The sequence below is a fragment of the Amaranthus tricolor genome, chromosome 10 (genome assembly GCF_026212465.1).
Source record: "Amaranthus tricolor cultivar Red isolate AtriRed21 chromosome 10, ASM2621246v1, whole genome shotgun sequence".
NCBI lineage: Eukaryota > Viridiplantae > Streptophyta > Magnoliopsida > Caryophyllales > Amaranthaceae > Amaranthus > Amaranthus tricolor.
In genome coordinates this window covers 2,387,549-2,398,665 of record NC_080056.1, presented here as the reverse complement: position 1 = coordinate 2,398,665, position 11,117 = coordinate 2,387,549, and the positions used below count along the sequence as shown (strand labels likewise).

The 11,117-nt window shown below is 33.3% G+C and overlaps 1 long non-coding RNA gene across 1 annotated transcript; it reads left to right on the top strand.

Moving 5' to 3' along the window:
- The first annotated feature begins 225 nt into the window (after positions 1-225).
- On the top strand, positions 226-8,315 carry LOC130826269 (uncharacterized). Its single transcript, XR_009047044.1, has 4 exons — positions 226-560; positions 1,751-1,809; positions 2,106-2,270; positions 8,148-8,315. It is a non-coding gene; the product is annotated as an uncharacterized LOC130826269 (long non-coding RNA).
- Positions 8,316-11,117: the final 2,802 nt, after the last annotated feature.

The following is an 11,117-nucleotide window of genomic DNA, read 5'->3' as shown; positions in this document are numbered from 1 at the left end:
ATTGCTGCTTTTATGTGTTTTTCTGTTCTTTACGAAGTTGAGAATTTTTTCCTGTTGATCAGTAATTGAGGATTCATAATCCAGTATCACTGCTGTGACTAGAGGTGTTCAAAACGAACCTGATGACCTGAAATTTACCCGACCTTGTAACCGACCTGAATAAACACCTCTAGCTGTGACTAGTAACCACATTTTTTACATTTGAATTGTTTACATTAGGCTGAATGATAATGGAAATTGAATGATGCTACTAAATGAAATCTGAACTCAGGTACCTGAGGTGGATACAGCTGTAAGGTCATTGACAGTAATATATGATGGAACCCCTTGGTAGTTGCTGCAATTAATCACGGAACTTACTTTGTTTGGCGTTTGTTGAGCGGGACACAAGTAGATCACTGAAATATATTATTCGGTGGCTATGATAATTAACTGGCTTATAACTTTGAATATCTTCTGCAGCAGAGAATGACAAATTTTGAGCCGCTTCATAGACTTCAAGCACTCAAAGGATACATCCTTAAATGCCTTCTTTCTCCTGAATATTGTGAACCCCATAGGTTTGTGTTCTTGGAGAAGCTTTTGTTGTTTTACATTCATCAATTTTTTTTAGATTTTGGATCTTGAGCATTGTTGCTTAATTTACTGTGAAAGAAGTTATTTAATGAATCACTCGTGCCAAAATTGTTATGTCATAGTACAAAAAATGTGGTACAGATCACAGTTGCGGTAACAGGGATGATGTGGTTGCCGTACTACCAAATATTGGTCTAAATCATGAAATACTTCTTGGAACAACCTAATACGCGGCTTTTTTATACCTTTACGATGCGGATAATACCGGTTTGATAAATTTGAAAACCTTTATGATATGGCCGATACAGAACGATGCGGCCTTATTTTCTCACTATGGCTATCACATTTGGGTTGGAGGGATTTATGGTGGTATGAACGTATGATATGGAGTGATATCATTCTTGTAGATATGTTTTATTGTGGATATTTAAACGAGGCTCACAGCACCATCACGTCCTAAATGCTAATAATAAAAGGGATGTTGAATTGTTGATTCCAAATGCTTACTACTTTCTTTATCCCATCATTTACTTATAACAAATACTGTGAAAGATTGCTTATATTTGCTTGAATAAAAACGTAGAAGTTTAGCCTGTTGCTGCTATGTTACTTGTCGAATGTTTTTTGTTCTATGATATTACTGAACAGACTAACAGAAACGTCAGGAATATGTATAAATCATAGTGTTGCAATTTGCTGGATTTAACGGTTTTGTTAAGTAAATTCGTACACATGAATTCTGGTTTGCAGATCGAGTCAGTAAGCAGTTCTAAGCTGGTGTTTTTACGGGGCATTCCTAATCCTTTTGCTCATTGTATGTAAACCCACATGCTAGGCAGCTGGAATAGTTGTTCACTTAGCTTCTGACTTTTGTTTCTATACGTCTTCACTGTTTCCTTCTTTGGATGTCTTGTATTTCTGTTCTCTGAAGCTTTACAGGGTAATTGTAATGATATTACAGTGTCTTAAACATCTTGGGCGAACGAGAAACGGCCTCTTTGTCATTACAAGGGCAAGGCTGTGTATCCGACACCCTCACTCACCCCAGGTGGAAGCCACATTAATGGCATGCAGCCGATGTAAAAACCTACATTATGTTGATCTTAAAGGTTACTTGCTTCTTACCCTTTTATATAGTTACAAACTAACGATGATTGTGCTCAATTCTTCCCAGGGCACCAACGGTGGGTATGGGACTGCGTCTTTTCGGTAGATAGTGCCTACCTCATTCAGGTTTAGTTGCAATATCCATTGATTTTAATTTTATTACCGGGATTTTATTAAGTTTTATGCTAGATTTATTTATTACCATACCAAAAGCAATTATGCAATCCTAAACCCTCCTAACCGGTGATGGGTGCACACGGTCCGGTTTAGTGTGGTTTGACACTAAAATTAGACCAAACCAAGCTTAATGAGTTCATAACTCAATCTGCCCTTTAGTAGGAACTGTGTACTGGTGGTTAGCTCCATTTTTCATGTTATTATCTGTTCGACGATGCTAATATTGCAATGTTGATTGTGTTTAGCTTCCTCGAACGGGACATCAAAGCTGTGGTCTATGACAAGTGGTGAAGTAATCCAAACTTAACAAGGCCATAACAAAGCTGTTGTTTGTTGTGCTCTGAATGATGGAGCTGAAGTATCTTCTTGACAATCCAACCTTTCACGTCCGTTTCACTTCTCGTATTCAAGTAAATCCTTCTCTCTATATTGACGTATGTAGATTTTGGATTGAGCAATGTACATAATTTCATTATGTCATGTTATTTATAGTCCTGTTCTGTGCTGAAATTCTCTTTATTCTTCAATTTGGTTTTGTACTTTCTCCATTTTTTTCTGTATCTCTGTTTTACTAAACATCCCGGATGATGGGTCGGGATTGGCATGTGAAGAGCTAGTAGCCAAAGCCAAGACGAACGTTAGTGAACAAAAAGACTTAGAGGGTGTTTGGTATATGGCTTTTTGTTTTGCTTTTTAGTTGATTTTTAACTTGTTGGTTGGTCAAACAACCCTAAAAAGTGTTTGATAAATGACTTTTAAGCCAACTGAAAAGTTGGCTTTTAAGTCAAGATAAAAAACTACTTTAGTTAACTTTTTTTGATGGCTTTTTGCTTTTTGACTCACTTTTTCTCTAATAAACAGCTAACAACCAATACTTAAATTTACCAAACATCTTATAAACACCTAACTTTTTCAGTTAGCTTAAAAGCCAACAGTTAATAGTCAAACACCCCCTAATAAAGGAGAACGAAATGACACGAAAACAGCAAAAGCAAATGCTATCAGAGACCAAAATTTTAGTTTGGATCGATAGAAGGGGATTTGGCCGTGCTTCATCGAAATAACTCGGTACGTTCCCTTTTTATAATTAGAATTAGTTCAGATGAATCCTAAAGCATGGTTTATTGCATTCTTGTGCCTTGTGCACTCTTCTCCTTTTACTCTATTCAAAGCCTCCATATGACTAATTTCGCTCTTTTCTAAGTTTTGGGGAGCGTAAACAATAAACACCACCCATTGCTTCTTATTTTATTGCTCTCACTTGTAACTACATTTAAGAATTAGGAGCAGTTTCGAGTCGGAGTGGGGCAGATGTGTCTTGTTCAACCCAATTCTAAATTATTGTTCCATCTCCCATGCTTTGAATTGGTGTGACAAGAACTTGAGGTGCTTGAGAATGGATTTCGAATACCTGTGTGCTGCTTGCCCGCTTGAATCAAGTTGGGTCTGATGAGCTAAGGTTAAGGAACTTGAGCTGAGCATTATTTTTACACCCAACTCGGATAAAAAGTGGGTTTTCATATTAAACTAACACCGCACCATTTTAATTCTCTAACCTCGCCCACAACATAGCAAGCCTAGTAATCTCTTGCACAACACTTCCGTATAGCGATCCATCACTACGCAACCTCAAACATCCAAACTTCCCATTAGCAGCCAAAATTTTAGTTGCTCATTTGTGCACTCGTTCTCACTAACCCGACCCTTTTGCTTCACTATATGACTATGACTTGCTTCTGGATCCCTCTTCCTCGACTCAACTTGGTACAATTCCAGCCCACCTTCTCTCCATATGACTAATTGTGATGAGACGTTTAGCCCATGGTAAAACCCACAATTATTCATATTGTGCTATCCTTGGCCATGGCTCGTGGTTTCTATATTCATCGTTCATGGTCTAAAAATGTCTCTTGTTATGGTGACTCGAAGAAACATGTTTATATGCATCAAACACATCTATTTTGGGAATTAATACTCGTCTTGTTACATCAAGCAAAATAAGTAAAAACAACAATTGCACTTGTATATCTTATTATATATGTATTCTGTTCGATACCATATAATTTTCAATAAGATAGAGAGAATAATACCTAAGCCGTACATGGTTTATCTTTACATTTGTGTCAAATTTGTTCCCTAAATTAAAGTGTTGGCAAATGGAGGATGATGACTCTCCATAAGAGGACCTTAGTAGTACAATCTTGAATATATTGATGCCACAAGTATAAGGGACCAAAATGGATCATTTAGTGAAATTTTGAAGTTGTTAAGAAAAAAAAATAATTGAATAAACTAAAATTCAAACTATTTCCAAAAGTAAGCGTGAAAATCACAAATTTATGGTTTAGAGCTGTTCGCAGTTAGTAACTGCGAACAGGACAAAAAAGACAAAATAGTTGTTCGCAGTTACTAACTGCGAACAGCTATTTGTCATGTTTTGACCTGTTCGCAGTTTGTACTGCGAACAACATGCTGCACAAAAACAGGTCAAAATAGCTGTTCACAGTTACTAACTGCGAACAACTATTTTGTCTTTTTTGACATGTTCGCAGTTACTAACTGCGAACAGCTTCAAACCATAGATTTGGAATTTTCACGCTTACTTTTGAATATAGTTTGAATCTTAATTTATTTAATTTTTTTTTTTTTTTTTTTTGCTTAACAACTTCAAAAATTCTCAGTGATAGTACACCAATTTTTGTAACACCTCACGTGGGTCTTACTCATAGTAAAGCTATCTTATAATGGTACAACAGAACATAGCAACTATGAACTTTAGCTTATTAAGAGGGATTGGAAGCCGAGTAAAAAAAGTCTAAAAATGTGAATGCAAAACATGTCTTCTTTATATATGACGCTAATATTCAACTTAAATGAGAGGTAGATGAGATTCAGACCCATTAATAGACCAGTAAAAATTTTACTTAGTACGAAATTGACCTGAAATCTGATCAATCTCATTGCGTATATATAATTTATTCTATGACCTAAGAGGGCCCAGTTGGGCTGTTTTGGGTCCCGTAGGAGGGTATGTCTATAGGTTTCATAGCCTGTACTGCCTCTTCCAACGAGCTACCAACTGATCTAGTAGCTAATTTTCCGACCGACTTGACTGATTGATAGGTGTTATTGCTACTCAATGAATGGGATAGTGAGGACATTTTTGTGGGAATAATGGCTCAATGAGTAATGTATCATATGATTATTACTACTCCGTCACCGTAAATTGTGTGGATGAAATTATATACGGATATAATGTATGGATGAAATTAAAAAAGTGATAGGTGTATTTTCACAAAATTGATGCAAAATGAGTAAAACATCTAACCGACATTATCATATGGAACTGTTCAGATATACTTATAAAATTATGGTTATTGATATTATGTACTATTTAGGATTATTTTATAATTTCCGATTAATGTATAAGAATAATTATAGTTAAAGCGACTTATTTGAATATAATAATCGCATACTTTCATAATATCAAGACAAAAGCTAACTGATACGTATTCTGTCGTTGGTTCAAGAGCAAGAGAGAAAATGCGTGGCTTATACATAACTAGGAGTACATAAGATTGGTACTCCACTTCATCTATTAGAAGTATTCATTTTGTTTTGGGGTCAAAACCTAACTCATTATCAAGTATTCCAACTTAAGTAGGTATATGCCCACAGATTTATGTTTTGCATCTTATCATATGATATCACAAATTATTGTATGAGGCGGTCTCACATGAAACGCATTTTATATATTTATGGGTTAAATGGTGCAACTAACATAAATCATTAGAATATAAACTCTTATTTTAAGGTCGTACATCGACATAGATCCTTAAAAAGAGAGGGGACTATAAGTCTCCTCCAAATGCCTTTAGAAGAGCAAAGTCAAGATTTTAGGAGGGATCAAATTCGATATATAAAATCAAGTATCAACCATCAGCTTAAGAGTTTCAGGTGAGTTGAACAGTTTTGTTAGGTTAAATGATTTAACATAGTATAAAAATAATATTTTGGTCGAAAAACTCATATCATTACATTTTTATTGATTTTTTTTCAAATAATTATGCCTAGTCTTTGCCCGGTAATAGTTGCACCCCTCGATTCTAACCTATAACCTTTGAAATCATAGGATATATACTCTATTATGAGTTAAAAGTAGTCAAAATAAGCTATATACTAAAGGTATTCAAAATAAATTTGACAATCTAATATTTACCCGATCTTATAACTGAATTTTGACAACAAACTTATTTTTAAACTGACACGAAACACATGTTTCGAAATCGATCAAAATAACCAAGTAAAGAAAATGTCATCATAAACAAAGTAAATTTGCAACTTGATGTATAAAGGGTGATCTAGTAGTAGATAAGTAGAACTAAAATCTCTATGATTGAAATTGGTAAAGCAAAGCAATATGGTGTAGTCTAGGCAAGCATGTGCTACCTTTACCAAAGTGAAACTTATTATCAATATAAGCTAAGGACCACAAAGAATAAAAACAACTAGCTAAGTGCTTGTTTGGTCATACAGTTTGTTTACAGCTGAATTCAGATGGAAAATTATTTTCCCAGCTTTAATTTCTGCAAAGAAGACAATAGAATTGTGACATAACATTATAAACCAAACAAGAAATGAAAAGTGAGATAATAATAATATTTGTCAAATGCTAAATATACCTTCTATGTGAAATGAAAAGATCAAACCTTATTGAAAAAGCTTTTTATTTTATTTTTTTTTTTTTTATTTTGCTAAAATTTCTTAGTAAGGTCCCCCTAACTTTAGGGTGGCCCTTATGATTTGGTTCATGTTGGCTCTTCACCCTACATATGACCATGACCTTTGTATCTCTTTTTCTTCATATTCATATCTTATTTTTTGCATGCAATTATTAACTTTATCATACAATTTTGTGATCCAAATTCCAATCATGTTCTTTATTAATGTGAAAATATGTGTTTTACATGATTTTAATTGTATTTGAATTTCAACTATTATAATTTTGTTGCCTTTTTAATTTCATCTTCATCGTACTTAAATTTCAGTATATTCCGTTTATAAAAACTATGATTAAGGTCTAAAAAGGATGGATCGATGACGACAATCCATACCCATAAAAGCTATAGTGCTATAATTAATAAACCAAAAATAGAAATATTTAACATTTAATTCAACATCAATTTTATCCACTAAGGCATAACTTTGTCATGATCTTTCAACTTAATATTGGTATTAGAAACTTAATACTATAATTAAATACTTATATGTGACCGTTAATTGTATACATTATTGTTTGATTTTGTGGTGAATAAGGTAGAATACTCAAAGTAAATGGATAAAATAGAGATAAAATATTAAGAGTAGATGATATAATTAGCGAGTAACAGGATGTCTAATCATTTTCAAATGAAATAGAGATAAAATAAATACTCAAACTATGTGAAACGAAATAAAATAAAAGTTGTATCGAATTTAAGAAAGATACGGAAGTATCTAATTATTTACTTGACTAAGAAAGTGAAATTGATATAGACAAATTTATTGTTTTTTAAAATTGACTAATCTAGTGTAAAAATACACAAGTAATATTAATGACAAATTAGTTAGGTATTTGACATAATTTTGATTAGACATAAATAATGGCTGAAAAGTTGCTTAATGACGACAATTATATAACTTTTTTAAGAATGAATATCAGTATCTTGAAATATTGAAGTCGACAATTAAAAATAATGATTTTCTTAAGGGCAAGATTTTGTGTTTCAAGCTCATGGATTGGTGTGAAAGACCCCAAAACATTATTTCGTACCTTCTAGTTTTAATTTTAAGTGGTACTTATTTATTTTTGGAGAAACGATCATTTAAAAAGAAATAGGTCATCATCATTTACTATCTCGCTCAAAAATAAGGGCTGAATAAAAAAAATAAAAGTGATGACAGCGAATCCATATTCGTACTTGATGTTAAAATGATCAATTTGAAAATGATATTTCTTTTCCTCTCATTTCCCTTCGTTTCTTAATTAACAAACATGGGATATGTACGTCTCCTAGCATTTTCTTACCTTCCTTTTCTTTTTCCTTTCCCTCTTTCTTTTCTTCTTAAATTCTTATCCAAATATAGTGCTAGTGACAGGTTAAAATTTTCTTTTTTTAACTTGATTAAGCTGTTATTTAAATACACTCTTAAATCTTTTACAATATACTATATTCAGTATGTTTGAAATAATTTTATTATTTTGTATGATAAATCAATAAAATTCTATTTTGATGAAATTGATGTAGCTAACTAGCTAGCCAACAATAGGAAGTTGCATCAAGAGAAGCATGAAAGGTGGTGATACAACAAGTGGGGCCCATCATCTAAATTCTAACCAAATGTTGTTTCTAGTTGGCTTAATATAGTTTGTAAATAAATATACATTATTTATTATTTGATTGATATAATTGGCATATTTTTCTTTTGATGTATAAATTTACAAGTAATGTGTCTTGATTTAGTTGTCTAGAATTGGAGTAGGGAGATTTATACAACTAATCATATGGATGTCTTGCATGTGTGTTGTTGCTTGTGTACGTTAATGCCATGCACACGAGGACACACAGTCTTCCTGTTCTACCTACACTAATCAACCCTACCATTCATTCTATCTAAATTAATGCTTTAATTTGCTCGATTTTGCATTCTAGATTTCACTTTTTAGAATAGTATGATATCGTATATAGGATCGGCTCTAAGATTTGTAAACTCGGGTCAAAACATTAATTATAGCCTTAACAACTAAATATACAATCCATCGTGCCCCCTTATAAGGTCGGTTTTAATCGTATATAACATATCATGGGTTAAATTATTACCTTTAATTTAATTAAGCTTTTAGTTAAGATGATTTTTGACATGATAATAATTTGAGGTCACGGGTATGATTCTCAATTACCTCTCTCTTAAGTGGAATATTCAGTGATATGAATGTTTATCTCTCACTATATATCCGGTGGCCGGCAAGAAAAGTGATGAGAGTATATAATATTAGGGATTCAACTATTAACTTAAGTTTTCGAATGGGCTGATTTTTGACATTTTATGAGGATTAAATGTGATAACAGGTCTAAATCACATCTACCCTTCAAATGTTTAGCCATTAGATTAATGTTTTGATTGACTTATGCAGAAAAAGACTTTCGACACGCCTGTAAGGAGGATAGAGAGCATTATAGTAGAGGGTAAGAGGAGTCGAGGAAGACCCAGGAGAACTTGAAATGACCAAATAAAAGTTGACTTGCATGAATTAAACTAATCAAAGGATCTGACAAGGAATAGGGGTAGGTGGAAGCGCCTTATCCATGTTTTAGACTACTGATTCTCCCTTGGCTTAATTGTTGGTGCTCTTATGTCTAAGGGTCACGCTTGTGTGTGATAAGACGCAGACTTGCAGAGTTTGCTTCAGCCGCACTCGGTCTCGAGCCGGGGGAGTCTTTGGCCGCGCTCTCCTTTATGGGTATGAGTTGCCGACATCCTTCCCTCCTCATACCATGTCCATAGTTTTCTATGGGTGGGATACACAGGATATGATGATGATGATGATTAATGTTTTGATTGAGTTGATTCTTTGATAAAAACAGTGAAATATGCTAGACGTGAATCTCAAGCAATTTGAGGATTAGAGTAAATGCAAAGAAACATGTTAGAAAGGAAGAACTATTTTTGACAACACATTCATTACTTGACATGCATTTCGAATAGAGGCCGAAAGAAATTGATAAATATTAACTTTGCGTGCTTTTAATATTTGAGGTCTCTTACTTTTCATATCAAAATCTGCTATAACTCGCATTATCTTAACATACTTAGACACATTATGTATATTATTGAGCATTTAAATTCTCCTAATTTTAACATCCTATGCGATCGAACATGTTATACACCTCTAGAACGATAACCTAACGTGATTCTAAGGTTAGCAAGTAAAAAATGGAGCCGGGTAGAAACCATAATCCAACTAAGAGCACCCATCCTGTGTCATATATGGTCTGCATGCTTCTAAACTTTGGTGGGGACTCTCAATTTAGAACCACACAAACTCCTGCAAAGAAGGCCAAATACACAAGAACAAAAACCATAAGAGCCAAGGGGACACTAAAGATGGTTGTCAATATCATGTTCATGCCCCAATCTCAATCCCCTTTTTTTCAATTTGCTTTGGATGTTTTCAAAATCAACAAATAGGTCACACCAAATTATTCTACTACTTATTTAATTTATTTATCCTCATATCACTCTCAATCTCAATATATATTATTATAAATTGTTGAGTCCTATCTAATCTTACTTTTTTTCTTTCAAATATCAACAATAATGGAGACTCACCTAAGTTGGTTTTGAGTTACTATCATGATTAACCTAACTATATATAAGATCAGTCGAATACTCATCACTATACATATAGTTGTATAATAAATCAACTTGACTGTTATCTTTTGATGTTACATGTTACACTTTTAAATCTTAATAATAGGAGTAAGTATTTTATCAAATTGCCCGAACTATGGTCTAGATGATCCCAACTCTTGAGTCTAGATTCTCCCCGGTTAAAGTATACAACATATCTTTGAGCCTTAATCATTAGTTTAAACTTTTGATTGAGTTGTTTCCTTGAATTGGTATCAGAGCCAACGTGACAAGAGGTCTATTCAGCGCAAGGTATGAGGAGGGTCTGTGTTGCATTCACACTTCTAGCCAAGGACTCTCGTGTGAATGTTTTAGAATATACTCACTCCTATTAATTCTACTAATCCCATTTAGTTTTTCACATTTGCCGATGCAACATTTCAACCCTTAATATCTCAAATTATTCTTAATTAAAAATTATAAAAAGTTGATATTAATAATTCTTGTATTGAGATGAATCAAACAAGATCCTACATAACTATGTTTTAACTTATAAATTAAAAGTAAAATACAAATTAAAAATGATAAATAAATAATACACAAATAAGGTGAATAGAAAGAAGTATAACATATCTTAGAGCATTAACTATCAGTTTAAACTTTGACATCCCTTAACTTAAAAATGTGTAATTGTATTGAGCACGCACATGACTGCAGCATGGGCTTCCACATGAAAAATGGACCCAGTTTTTGTTTAAGGTCTTTAATCATACGTGGATACTAGGACCTTGATCTTGTTGAATGTCATTGCATTGTCATCAATGCGTTTTAAGTTAGATTCTTACTCTCCCTCTCAATTTAATGTT